The sequence below is a fragment of the Topomyia yanbarensis genome, chromosome 3 (genome assembly GCF_030247195.1).
Source record: "Topomyia yanbarensis strain Yona2022 chromosome 3, ASM3024719v1, whole genome shotgun sequence".
Classification (NCBI taxonomy): domain Eukaryota; kingdom Metazoa; phylum Arthropoda; class Insecta; order Diptera; family Culicidae; genus Topomyia; species Topomyia yanbarensis.
In genome coordinates, this window is record NC_080672.1 from 129,629,143 (window position 1) to 129,644,233 (window position 15,091).

Here is a 15,091-nt window from a genome sequence, read left to right on the forward strand (position 1 = left end):
TGCTTACAAAGTAACTTTATAAATACCCTAAGCAAAGATTAAATGAAAGATTTTAAAAATACGCGTTTTTCTATATGAATAAACTCACATAAAACATCCAAATAAAAATATTTTATAATTGATTGCGAACGCAACGGTGATCAATATATTTGTTCGTAAAAATATATTACTAGGATGCTCAAAACTATCATTTCTGTTTTAATGTACTTATTATTTTATTTATAACATCGTAGAAATTTTGTTAGCAAATAAAATCGTTCCAATTTGCATTGATTCATTGCAGAATTATATCTATATTCTCTGTCTGCCACAGTGCAAACAAAAATGTGAAATATAACATTTGTGAATTTAAAATGATCATTCTGTCAAAGTTTAATTTTTTGTTTGACCTTGGTTTACTTTTTATTTAAGCTTCGCTGAAAAAAAACGTGTATAATTTTAATTCGCAAAGTGTGATCTAACCTTTATTTATAATTGATATTTATTCCAAACTCGCTTGAAACGAATATTTATATTTTCCAATTCGCTTGACACGAATATAAATATTCTCTCCTCGTGTCGACAGGTATCGTGTTCAATTAGAATGACATTCACAGTTCATTTTAAATTCAAATTGAAATATTTCAAATTTTTTAATCAGAGTTTAAAATAACTATCATGGAACCAGTTACAAACGATGGTTCAATCACATCAAACTTGTGCTTTGAATATTATGTCACTACAAAATGCTGTACATGCATCATCGGCCAATTATAAACTATCCACCAAGTTAAAGTTCAGAAACATAACGGTTATATGTATGTTGTTCTCACACGCTATGGAACGAGATATATAACGAAGAAAAGCTATTTTACTGCAAGAAAATATCGGAATGAAAAACAATTCTCCATGTTGTCTAATTCACTCATTTTCTTCAACATGAATTTGTTGTTTTTTAACATTGTCGTGTATCGCATATCAGAACGCAGCCATATAAATGACAGCATCGTTTGGTTAAAGCTTACCAAATAGTTTAGGCCGGTTTAAAAATAGTTAGTACGCGTTTGAGCTTACGGCTATTAGAGTAATAATAAATCAAATATATTTCTTGCGTATAGTTTAAGCACAACCAATTGTCTTTCGTCATCAGTACAGTACATATCAATGTAAAAAATGTCAAGTAAGTTTTTTTACGTAAAAAATTAATGCTGAACACGAGTTTTGTGTTGGTTTTTCGATATTTTTGCCTTTGAAAGAAATACAGATATCAACATGAAACATACGCTAGGGGGCCCGATAGGTCAGCCGTTTGGTTGCACCATAGGTCACTACTATAATGTAAATTCTAATTATTTTGACAGGAAAATTAAGCGTAATTTTGTGCGTAAAACGACAAAACGCAGTAAAGAGGACATAAAGAGCACAATTGCATCTGTTCAAAATGGCGTAAGTATTCGATCAACCTCTAAACAATTCATGGTTCCGTTTAAAACATTACATGCTCGTGTGAAAGGAAATTGTTCATAATCAATGAAAGCGCGCCAGATATTTCCTGTGAGTTAATATAATATAATAATTTAAACTATAGTTGAAGTAGACAATCGAAAAAACATGATTAAAAAGAAATTTAAAAAAATCTCCGAAACGCAATTGTGATAATCACACAGCTAAGCAACCAGGTGAGCCGGAATGCACAACTTCAATTCCACACTCTGGCGACAATGAGGACACCGAACAAGTCATTCACAAGTACAAAGACACTGCGACCGAAAAAACATGTTTTTTCAACATTCCCTTCCGCGGTTTTATGTTTTTACACATCATTTTTCACTTCCTCATTTTCTTACTTAAATGACGTCAATGGATTGCATGTATTATTTGTGTTTTTCTAAGTGTGTACATTGTTTTATTTAACCTCGAATACCTCGACCTATCGAACCCCCAGATTTTAAAAACATCGATGAAAAGTACCTCCGCCTTATTGGATTTAGCTTGAAATTTTCTTAGCCAGGCATGAAATCATTATTGTCAAAACGTTGCCAGATGTATAATCTTTCCAATGAGTGCTTCCTTGTCAAAACGCTGCAAAAATACCCTTGCACGAGCCTGTGAAAAAACTACAAGGGGCAGCCCTATGGGGTTGCACGAACTGTAGACGTAGGACTATACTACTTAATGTAAAATATTTATTTTCTTAGTACTTAGTATGTGGGAAAAAACACCCGGACCGGTGAAGAAAAATCAAATCTTAGACAATATAATCACATCTCATGTATAGAACAAGCTTTCTAGTTGCTCTCAAACAGATCCTAAAAGTTCAAACACCCATGGATAACCCCAAGTTTGTAGATGTGTTTCGATGCCGCAGGATTGTAAAATGGTTAATATTACGTCATGAAAACTGAATTCTTCCGTGACAATTTTTTTGCCTGCAAAATGCCCTGTGTGTATGCAAAGCTCATGATTTGTTGGGATATTAGTATTGATCGGAAAATGCTTTCCAACGCTGCGCATTGCATACATACAGGACATTTTGCAGGCCACCAAAAGCTGTTCATTTTACCACCGCCACATGTTCATTTTACCCACTCGCTATAAACATGTCTCATTTTTGGACATGTTTAGAAATCAAGAATCATGTTTGAAGAAATGTGTTTATGACGAAGTATTTTTACCAGATATGTACAAACATGTCTAACAAGAAACATAAGGTGATTGTAATATCTCATTCACTTATTAGTTAGAAAATAATGACTTTGCTTAACGTGTTCATTTTACCGCCAGTTCCCCTACCTACCAACATATTCGCCCCAAACATTAAACCCAAGCGTACAATGCAAAATGAATCAACGCTGATGATGATGGGTAGAGCGAAAGAGACAACTAGTACCACCACGACACTATTAGCGCGTTTCACCAAAATTCCATGCGGCCTTTCCCGATTGAAAGGAACGGCCGCGCTTAGCCCATCTGTCATAATATCGTGATTTTGCATAGCGAAGGGCTGAATGATTTTGTTCCAAAAACAGCCCTACGTTATGCAACACTTTGTACAGGTTGATTCTACCAGTTGCAAGTGGGGCCAAATTCACCAAGTTCCGTAAAATTCCTTTTAAATTACAGAATTGATAAAATTGCTTAGATGAGCTAAACTAATTAATCAAATCCTGTTTTAAAAACTATCCTTGCGTTTAAACCAAAATGGGAAGCTTATTACTACCACTACATTACTTAATTTCAAGCGCAAATAGCAAATACATGTGCTAGTTAAACCAAAAATTTACTGGCAACATTACAGCGGCATTTAGGAAGCAGTTGGAGCGGTCGCCTGTTGGACGACACAGGGTAGCGTCCCTTCACAGCCAGTGTAACGAACTTCTAGCTCAGCTACACAGGCTGTAAAAAACACAGCGCAGTGATCTGCTTCGCCAGCCGTTCAACAGGGAACTGAGCGTGTCTGGCCAAGTCCGTTCTTTAAATAGTCGATGATGACGTCATTCATAGAAGCGTTGCGCGCTAGGTACACCAATCCGTCGTACAGGGCTTGGGAAGCGCTATCTTCTGTGTGTTAATGCGTGATATTTTGACAAGGTTGCATATTATTTAATTTTTAATACTATGATATCAAAAATCTTTGGGTTTATCTATTGGAATCTATTCTTAGAAGTATTTCGGGGCGATTTGTGCGAAAAAATTGAAAATTTATCGTGAGATGGCTGAATTATATGCGTTTAAAATTGGACCACTTTTCGTTACATACCATTTTTGTAGAATTTGCAGAGTGCACCCCCATATCGAAAACAAAGACGTAGTCCTACGTCAAAACTGGCCTACTTGACTCCTCTTCGATTTGTATATCATTTTAATATAAATTTTGTTATGAATTTGAAATTTAAATTCATTTAATATGCATAATAATAATAATAATTCAAAATAATAATAGAACAGAAATTCATTTATGTTATAACTGACTTTTATGTTTTATCCACACATCCAATATATGTTTAATTAATACAATATGCATTATATATAGGGTAAGGTGGGGCAAATCCGACCGTTGGGTAAACCCGACCCCCCTCTGTTACCGAAAATCAGAAGCACTACGCGAACTAATATCAATGTTGTCGTGTAGAGTATCGAAAATAATCATAATGGTGGTATGACAGCATTTCATTAGTCTACATTGAGATGCTCAAACGACAAAAAGTGTGTTTTTTCAACTTTTGATTTGACTTTTGTGCATCATTGACTACAGGATATTTCTGATTGTTAAAGTGATTGCATAATAAATGTAAGTTGATTTAAATTCTTTGATTAAAGTCCTACAAAGTGCGTAGAAGAATTTAGTTCAATCTTTTTCATATTTTTTTAATTGTATCGTAATGAAAAATGAAGCGATGGGGCTAATCCGACCACTAAATATTGGGGTAAATCCGACCGCTTTTTTGCTAAGAAAATTTTTATTTTTCAAATTGAAATATATTTTTATTGTTATTATTTATTATTTTTATGCAAAATGCTTTATAATTACAAACGAAAGACACAAAAACGTGATGATTATAGTATTCGTCGAGCAATTACTCCGATGCAAATGGGAATATTATTACTTGCTACTACTCGTGATTTTAGCATTCCAAGGTTGACATTGAACTCCATTTGCTTCATGTTCCGATTCAATGACACAACTTTCATTGATTTATCATTGAAAAACCATAAAATTTGGATAATATCTGCACTAAATCAACCAAAAACTTAGGGGGTCGGGTTTACCCCACCATTTTTGAAAACAGCAAAAATGAACATTTTTGTAAAACGCTTGTATCACAAGATATTCCCAAGATCCAAATAAAATGCTTTATATATAAAGTTGCGCAGGAGTCTAACCATTAATTTGGTATATAAAACGACTTTATCCGATGTAAAATGAGCATTTAATAGCCAAAACCATTTACTAGGTCGGATTTGCCCCACCTTACCCTACTTACTATATTCGACATACTGATTTTATCAGTAAATATATTCCATGCACAAAAACTACAAGAAACTGCATCAAACATTATTAATTTGAGTTTTTAGCCATATTAACAACTCTAGACCTTCCAGAATGATAATTAATTATCTCTTCGGAATATATTCAATTTTCAGAGATAGTCAGCATATGCAAGACTCACTTACCGATAACAGACGCCGAATTAAAGATAACATAGTATACTTATAAACTTTATAGTATAGAATTATACAATATCTATAAGTTTCATGCAATACAAAATTGAAATTAGAGATGACAGGTATAATATAGCGGGGATAGATATTTTCGGGCGACAACCAGAATATGAATAAAACTCGTTCCTAGTGACCATATATTACATAGGGTAAAGTGCCTATTTTTACCACACTTAGGAGGGTGCCTCACTAATTCATTAATTACTCGGTCTACAATCAATGGAATGCGCACAAATTGACATCAACAGCTTTGCTCCGTTGTTAAAAACTGTCATAAAAACACAAATGCGCTGAAATCAGTGAAATTCTCGTTTTTGAGCGCAACGAAAACTCGAATCGAGTGCCCCTATTAATGCGCTTCCATTTGACTCAATGCGTAGAACAAAGATGGCAGACACTGGTCTAACCAACGGCTTCAAATGGGTAGGGTGATAATAGAAACATGGCGAAAATAGGCTCATCACCCTACATAAGTTTATAATATTTCTTGTAGTTAAAAATATTCTCAGGTTTTGCAATTTTAGATTACAGCGCACTTACGGCAAAGGATTTCCAGTCATTATATTGATGAGCAATTTATTTATTAATTTTCCTGTTTATTCACATATTTATTTCTCATGCAGTTAATTTCTTATTTTATATTTACCACTTTATTTCATAGTTGAATTGATTTGGGAACTGGAAGAGATCATCAGGAGGGCACTCGATTGAAGCAACATGGACTAGGAGAGTGGCAATGCCAACTCCTTGTTGATAACATGCGGCGGACAGAGAGGCTGTTCTCTCCCATCTATAGACGGCTTGCATTATGACTGGCTCTTATGATCTAGCTTATACAATAAGATTTTCAACTCCCCTGTGGCACGTGTCGGCGATCTTGCTGACCTACTATGATCTTCTATTGCACTATCTTTGATTTAGAAGAAAATCTTGTATTTGACTTTTTCTGTTCATTGTCGTGCCTACGATTTTTGTAGCCACGGACAATGCTGTGATTTTTCCATTAAACGACTGTATTAGTACGTCAATGGCCACACTTTACATATCAACATCAGCCAGGAGCGGATCCAGAAAAAAAATTTCGGAGGGGGTCCGAAATTTCGATTTTGGACTGTTCATTGTGCAATAGGTGATGTGTAATAACCTCATTTAAGTGAAATCAGTTTTGGTGGTCGAATCTGGTTTGGAATGATTTTGAGTTTAGAACGAATTTAAAATAGAAACTATTTTAAAATTTCTCAAGAAGTTAAAAAAATTCGGGGGGGGGGGGGGGTCCGGACCCCCAAGACCCTCCCCTTGGATCCGCCACTGACATCAGCAGATGCTCAACCTCGCTAAAGGTTGGACGGGTAAGAAAGCCGTTGAAATCGATCACTGCTGTGTTAACGTTCCACAGTCACAGATTTTTGTTTCTGGAATTCGTTCATTTCTATTAAAGCGCTACATACTAGCATCCAACATACTTTGACTCAAACAGTTGAATGCATAAAATTGCTGTAATCAAGATTCAAATAAGTAGGTTTAGAAGGGCGTTCTGTCTGAATCAGGCATTGCATTTATCGCTCATATGAGTAAATGCGTCCGGATAATTTACTACTGCGACAATAAAAACTCACATTTTCACACGAAAAGTTATAGGCACTCACACAACTTCTCCGGATAAGTACAACGTGTTATTTCTCCGGATAAATAATACCGCCGGAGAATGAGCGAATGAGTTTATCACGGTATCCTTTTTACGCTCTCTGCCTTGCTGTCGCTATTCCAAACACGAAAAAACAAGTCTATCGTACTCCATTGCCGCTTTTCTTTGAAATTAAGCGTATATTTTGTCGCTTTTATTGATTTCCACGAAGTAAAAATATTATCACCTTCTCCGGTGAGAAGGAAAAAAACAAATAAATTTTATCCGGAAAATTATTCTCACGCTATTTGTGGAGACGGAGAATTTTGCGACTCATCTTATCTCGGAAAAGTTGGACATCGGGTAAGCTTCTTCTCGCGTGAGTGAGAGAGAATTACAATGCCTGGTCTGAATGTTAGGCGTTTCGTTTGAAATTTGTTTGAAGATTGGTTCAGCCATTGCTGAGAAACACGAATGAGAGTATGTTATTCCATACACACACAGACAGACATTGTCCCAATTTGTCGAGCTAAGTCGATTGGTATATAAGACTCAGCCCTCTGGACCCCGGAAAAAGTCTTTATAGTTTGAGCGAAATCTATACATTTCATATTACAACCTGGCCTGGATCATTGCTGGAAGATGATCCAAATATTAACCAAAATACAAATTTGTATTTGGCTTAACTCTCGGCCCACTCCCGAAACGTTTTTCTGGCTACGTGCTTAATCACTATCTTTTTAGTTCACGACACTACATTACATCAACGTCCGTCGAGAAGCTATATTGTAGCTGTTGCAACGTGTATTTTATTGCTCAAATTCAACGGAAAACAACCCTTCTCTATATAATCTTACCCAACTTTAATTATTTAGCAGATTTTCGAAGTACGTATCATTTACGACTTTCTCACCTCCCTATAAATCTCAACTCACATAAAAAATCCACGAAACGTACCTTTTTTTACTACCGCTGTAGCAATAAGAGACTCGAAACGTGAAAAGAATTACCAGAGGCGCTATCCACCGGTGGGGGTGGAGTTTCTTTGCAATCAGAACCCAAATGTTCAACATTGGCAAACTGCTATCCCAAGAGGCATGAATGATGTCAAGAGACCTGTTGAATGTTCCTCATATACTTACTCACTACGATCAGTTCGAATAACCACGTTGAATTGAGTTTCGTCTCGTGTTATGGAACGAGTTGATACCGAGCAATGTAGTGTGTGATAGATGTTGGCCGCACTCAGTCGATTTAGCACATTCGGAAAGCGGAGATAAAGTACACAAAGTAATGGTTCCTTTGTTCCCTTTTGACCCCGATGTCAAATTTGTGCATTACGTGTGCAGCAATCCTCTGAATGCGATGCACAATTATGTACCAGGAATCGGCCGTACAATTTTGTTAAGGTGTAAGTGACTCCTGGTATTACGGCATGAGCTCTCTATTTTTGAATTATTGGCTAAGATACTCGGTGTTGCCCGAGTATGTTGCACATAACTTTAGTTATGTTAAAATAATATGTTAGTAGTGTAAATATCTCCGTGCAATCATTAAGCAATACATTATTTTTAATTACAGTATCATATTTGCTGGCGGAAGCATTGAAATTTGGACTTCTATTTCTTAGACAAAATAGCTGCATCGCTTAAGTTCAACTCCAGTTTATTTTAAATAAATTTATATTTCAATGCAGCATGAACAACACTTTAACTTTTAATTGTTGATCAACAGAATTCCTTTGCTATATTACTCCATAGCAATAACCTATGTACGTATATGATATAAAATTATTCCCAAATCTTCCCATAGTTCTCAGAACAGTTTGGTCAAAGTTTCTTGACGATCCTTGCCGAACACTCTATGCTTTGAAAATTTTCATCATCTGATTAAGTTAAGCAGTATACTACCCAACAAAGTGCATTTCTGGTGAATTATAAATTTTATTGAAAACATTTAATGTAGTCGAAATGCATCCAACAGTAAAACCAACACGGAAAACCGATTCATCACAATTTCAACTAAAAAATTAGTTGAGTTTTTGGTTTCGTCTAGTTAATATTTGGGCGAACTAAATTTTTGTTGCAAACAATAATCCAACGTTGTTGGTTTGATGCTGTCAGTTTCAGTCTGGACACGAACGTTTCATCCTAGCACAAAATTAAAAAGCTAAAGCACAAAACTTGAAAAGCTACATGAGCTAAAGCTTGAAACGCTTGTCTCAGCTTCTAACGCTTGTTTTAGTCCAGACACAATTGCATATGCCGTTACACTACCTTTTCAGCCAAGACACAAACGACTAGAATTCAACTAATCTCATTGTTGAATTAAACTGCTTCATCGTAAAATACAACATAGGATATTTCAAACGTTTTGTTTCACCGACCGACGGATGAAAGGTATGGAATTAAATTGTTGAAAAATTCCGTATGTCAGTAATTCACACGTAAATATAATACAGAGTTTTGTTTCTCATAATGTTATCTTTTTATAAACTGCAATCTTAAATGAGACGAAATAGCCAAAGGTATTTAAGGATTGTTGGAAATTGATTGATTTGAATTTTAGAATAAAGGCATATTTTTTTTCTATTTAGTCACAAACACTATCCAGCACTACAAAAAAAACTTCATACTTATTTCACATCTAGTTTGGAATCTCAAACGATGAAAAATAATTATCATATTACATATTACATTGGTTAATAATTGAAATGTTACTACATAATCGACTAAATCCGAAATAGAATGATTTTGACAATTTTCGACAATACTTTCAATTTTCAGTGCACATGTATTGAAAAAAATGTCAATAAAAATCATCCCTTTATTGAAATGTTTTTAAAGAAAAACTAGGTAAAACCAAAATGAGGTCAGTTGAATTTCTGTTTTTTTTTGTGTACTGGTTCAGGTAGTTGCGTCTAGGATAAAACAAGCTTTCCAAGCTGAGACAACTACCTACGTGCTTAACCGTTATGCCCAGCGTGTATGAACATAGTTGCTGTCGCTACCTTGATGTATTTCAGTAAGGTGTGCATCTTAGCTACTTGCTGTCATTTCGTATGATGTGCGTCTTGAATCAAAATCAATAATAATTTTCAATAACTATTATTTGAGAATCTCTCAAAATTAAGAGAAAATTTAGTTACGTTATTCATTTTTCTGTTGAAATCAACTAATTAGGAAAACAAAAATTTTTTTTGTTATTTTCTTCATCGAATGGCTTTCAGTGAATCAGTTTAAATCCGTGCAATGTTCAATCCTTAGTATTACCTCTTTCCCCAGTTCCAACGATAAGCAAACGACAAGCAACGCAGATAAACAACCTATGTTTGCCAAATGAGCCATTATTCAAGCTATACCATGAACTAATCTATTTCATAGAAGCCAGCAGAATAATAAAAGTACGACAATATCTTCAGCTTATAAGCCCACTATGTTGATGTTTCAGTCGATTTTTGTGCGTCTAGCCATAAACGAAAGGAAACCAAAAGGAATCTAGAACAGCATAGCAACAGTCCGGATTATCGACTGTCGAGCCGTACTCCAGAACACAGTTATCTTTTTGATACACAAAACACTCCTTCGTTAGGACTCTACTTCGTATGGTTGTTTCCGGCAATAAATAATACCACCCAAGAAAGAGACTGTGAACACTGCAGGATAGTGGGATGCAGTCATCATGAGATTGCATTGTGATATGTTACGTCTTTTATTTTATCTAGAGCTGATTAATTCTCAATAAAGATTATGATCTGCGCTTTTTGATGTATTTCAATCGATTTTTGAAGCGATGAGTCTATCACAAGCGAAAGATCTTGGTTTCACAATTGGGAACATGTTTACTGTTTACACACCAATTTTAAAAAAGTTACAAGTGTTTTATGCAGTTACGGATAAAAGTATGATAACTCTATACAGAATGATTGTCAACAAATGAACAGTCAGTCTTATTGGGTCATAAATAAGGAATAAAATTCTCCAGTTATCACATCAATCGACTGAGCTCAGCATTCTAAAAGTAGTATTTGTTCGGGTGCGCTACGTTTGGCATAAATATGTTAGGCATAAGTATGTTAGGCATAATTGTCGATTGGCATAACTCACGAAAATATATAAGTAAGCGCAAGGCTATCTTGATTGTAGAGTTTTCCACCTTACGCTCGTTTTTTCGGGTTAGTAGAAAACTAAGCTTCCTTCGTATTACTTAAACGGGAGACAGCAAAATTAAAAATACCATGCGATATATTTATTCCTCACGAATGTAGAGTTTTTTCTATTTTTCTCTTTTAAGTAAACAGTTGTGATTCAAGCACATTTCAAACCCATCTAGATGTATTACCATTATAGTTGCAAATTATTGAAAAATTAAGCAAAATAATGGAAAAATGTTTAGTTTTAGAACCTCTGGAAATTTGCAGTTTTGTGGGCAGCATCGACATTAGGCTACGGCCGTTACATTTGTGACCATAGTTTCCGTAGTTCTATCGTTGATGGCCTCCAGAATACAATCATTGAACTGAATAATATGGAAGATAATCAATATAAAAGCCGCAATAATCATGCATTCGTTGAATGAATAATAAAATGTATCATTCTTTCTTTCATGAGCTGTTCTTTGAGGCACATATTTTCTTCTTAGACAATTCCCAAGCAACATGCGTAACAAGTGTACGAAAAAATTTAACCTCTTTGCTGGAAGAGCAGTTGTAGAAAAGTATAAAAGCATGTTTCAGGCCATGGTTTGTTGCTAATAACTAGACTACAAAGCAGTTTGCTGCTGCTAATCCAACCGTAAAAAGTGGTTTTGTTAACTAAAAATATTATTTTCGATTTAACAACAATTTAAATGATGCTTAGTAGTTGGAGCTTATTATGTTTGATAACTGTTAGTTGAATGTAACTCAGTGGATAGCAACTGTAAGTGTTTGTTTGCAATAAGTATAATATAATGAAAAAAATATTTGCAAACTTGTGAAATATTTGCCGACACTGCAACAAAAAGGTGTCAGCAATGCAACTTTATTCGTTGTTTTTCTTCTGTAAACGAATCATCCATAACGATAAGGCGGCCATGATGCTTTAATTAATTTTTGTATCATGAGGAATTCCACCAAGATCTGTCCGAAAATCTCTAAAATCGCGATCGACCAACTTCATAGGTTTCACCGGCATGAAAGGCTAAACATTTTCCACAGTCAATAAGATTATTTTGACTCAAGAGCAATTTTTAAAAGGGCGTAGGCGTTTCTATGTACATTGAAATCAATTTATTGTTCGATTGTTTTATTTTATACACCAAAACTATCTGAGAACGAGTTGCAGGGAATTAACACTTCTTTGCGAAAAAAATACGCTAAAAAAATTGTTAAAAATTCGAATTGCACAAATAAAACCATTTTTTTAATTCCTTATATATTGTCAACTAAAACCTAAAGAGAAAAGAAACGTTTTGAATATGATTGTTTGATGGAGAACATGTCGATAAAAAGTTTTCCAAACAATAATCTTACATTTGTTTATAAATTTCATACTAATTAACATACAAAAATGTAATTTTATTACAGAATATATTTCTAAGTATCACTTTTAATTAAAAATCACTTAACAAAAATCTTCCTAAATGCGATAGTTTCCGAGAAATTTGGAATTTTGCTCCAGCAAAGACAATTAATTCGTGTAATTATGCCCTTTTTTAAAGTTGTTCGCGTTACCCCATCATAAAATGTCAACAATCTAATGTTTATCGTTTTAAAGACGTAAAAGAAATGTTTTAAGTGTATTTGGATCATGGAGAAGTTTTCATAAAAACGATTTCCTAACAACAATTTGAATGTACCCCACAAAATTGTTTACGTATAGAAAAAGTTACGAAACCTTTCTAGGGTTAATTTAATTTAATTGAATTTCTTTTATTTCACACATTCCAGCTTCTAATCTATTGAAAATACTTTCAATTCAGATGATTACTCTGTCGCGCCAAAGAAACAGAAACTAATTACTGGGAGTACATGATTATCTGTTACCATATGCCAACATTTCACTGCCATGATGCTAAATTGTAGGAATTTCATTACACCGAGCTAGTATAGATTGTAAATCTCATCAAATGCAACTCAAAATAATGCATGAAAATGTTATATAGGGGAGAGTGAGGACACTTGATCCTTGGGGATATTTGATTCCCTGGCCATATCTCCTAATCTATACGCATAAAAATATCACAATATATAAAGCAAATGAAGTATTTGGTCGTTTATGATGTTTAAAAAACAAATCTGATGTATTACATTTGGTTTGGAAAAATTATATAATATTTTAGAAAATATGTATTTAAATCCATCTCGAAGATCTTTTCACAAATTTTTTGAACGGTCGTATGAAATCGTCGAACTAATTTTTTATGAATATTTTTAAGTACGATTACTTTCTACGGGCTTTTGTCTAGAAAAAACACGTTTTTCGAATAAAAAGTTTTACTACCCATACAAACAAATTAAATTTTTTTTCACCTCATGCAACAGGTATCTTTGATCCCCGTAACACTGGGTATTCTCAATCCCTATCATTGTTTCTCTCAAACTCTTTCGAATTGTGCAGAAATAGAAAAACATAATTTTTATAACGTGTCTGGCACTATTAATTGATATAAAATGTTTTTTACATGAACTAATGATGGTATACGTTATTGAAGGTTGAAAAAGCCAGTTAAACAGCATTGATTTACCGCAAATATTTGTCTCGACTTTCCGCTGTGGTAAAAGTTTGTCGTGCATCTAAAAGGGTAGTCTTAATAATTAATTTGTCAGGATAGATGTTTAGCTGAACTTTCGTATCTATAGGTCATAGTGTGCATTGTTTCTTTAGCCCTAGTAGGCGGGGGATCAAGTTACCACACGATTTTACATAAACCTCATTTTGACATGATTTTTAAAACTATTCCTATTACTGACTGGACATAGTATTCGGATTTACACATTATTCATAGCTCTTACAATTCGAATTGACTACAAGATGGCGAATTTTGTAGTTGAAATTTTTATTTCATTGAAAAGTTATAAGAAAAAAAACAAAAGTGGGATCAAGCGTACCCACTCTCCCCTACCCTCTCAACCCTGATTTATAGAAAAATACTATTTTTCGGGACGATCGGCACTAACAAATTTTCTACGCGAACTCTTTTCAATCGGTTCTTAATTTTTTGAGTGTCCTTTTTTGAAGTGACCTTTCCAACCGTATGCTATATTATGTTCTTTTGTTAAAAATACTATGCAGTTTTGGTACAATAATAAATATAAACAACCATTATTTTTCGATTTTTTCATGGAAATTATAAAAATTGTTCAATATTATTCCATAGAAGCGTCTTTGTTTTATTAAAGATCAAGAGAGAATAAAAAATTTGGATCTAACGACCTATTTATTATCAAAATCGGTTGAAAATGGCAGAGTTAATAATTTTAGATAAATTAGAAACTTGCTCGCATGAACTCTTAAGGGGGTAGCGAGGCATTGTCACGTACTCAAATATTCTATAATTATATCTTCCGTTATTTTTTTCCGATTGTTCACAAACTTTAAAAAGTATACGTAAGTTAGTAAAAAAACGATTCTTTTAAAAAAAAAATATTAGAACGTTCACTCAAAAGTTCATGCGAGCGCGTTTTTGACGTAGGACTACGTCTTTGTTTTCGATATGGGGGTGCACTCTGCAAATTCTACAAAAATGGTATGTAACGAAAAGTGGTCCAATTTTAAACGCATATAATTCAGCCATCTCACGATAAAGTTTCAATTTTTTTGCACAAATCGCCCCGAAATACTTCTAAGAATAGATTCCAATAGATAAACCCAAAGATTTTTGATATCATAGCATTAAAAAAATAAATTATATACAACCTTGTCAAAATCTCGCGCATTAACACACAGAAGATAGCGCTTCCCAAGCCCTGTACGACGGATTGGTATACCTAGCGCGCAACGCTTCTGTGAATGACGTCATCATCGACTATTTAAAGAACGGACTTGGCCAGACACGCTCAGTTCCCTGTTGAACGGCTGGCGAAGCAGATTACTGCGCTCTGTTTTTTACAACCAGTGTAGCTGAGCTGGAAGTCCGTTACACTGGCTGTGGAGGGACGCTGCCCTGTGTCGTGCAACAGGCGACCGCTCCAACTGTTTCCTAAATGCCGCTGTAATGTTGCCAGTAAATTTTTGGTTTAACTAGCACATGTATTTGTTGTTTGCGCTTGAAATTAAGTAATGT

The 15,091-nt window shown here is 34.5% G+C and overlaps 1 protein-coding gene across 14 annotated transcripts in view; it reads right to left on the reverse strand.

The window, feature by feature from the left end:
- LOC131694151 (somatostatin receptor type 2-like) overlaps nucleotides 1-15,091 on the reverse strand; it is a 175,779-nt gene that overhangs the window by 40,088 nt on the left and 120,600 nt on the right. The gene's annotated exons all lie outside the window — the stretch shown is intronic.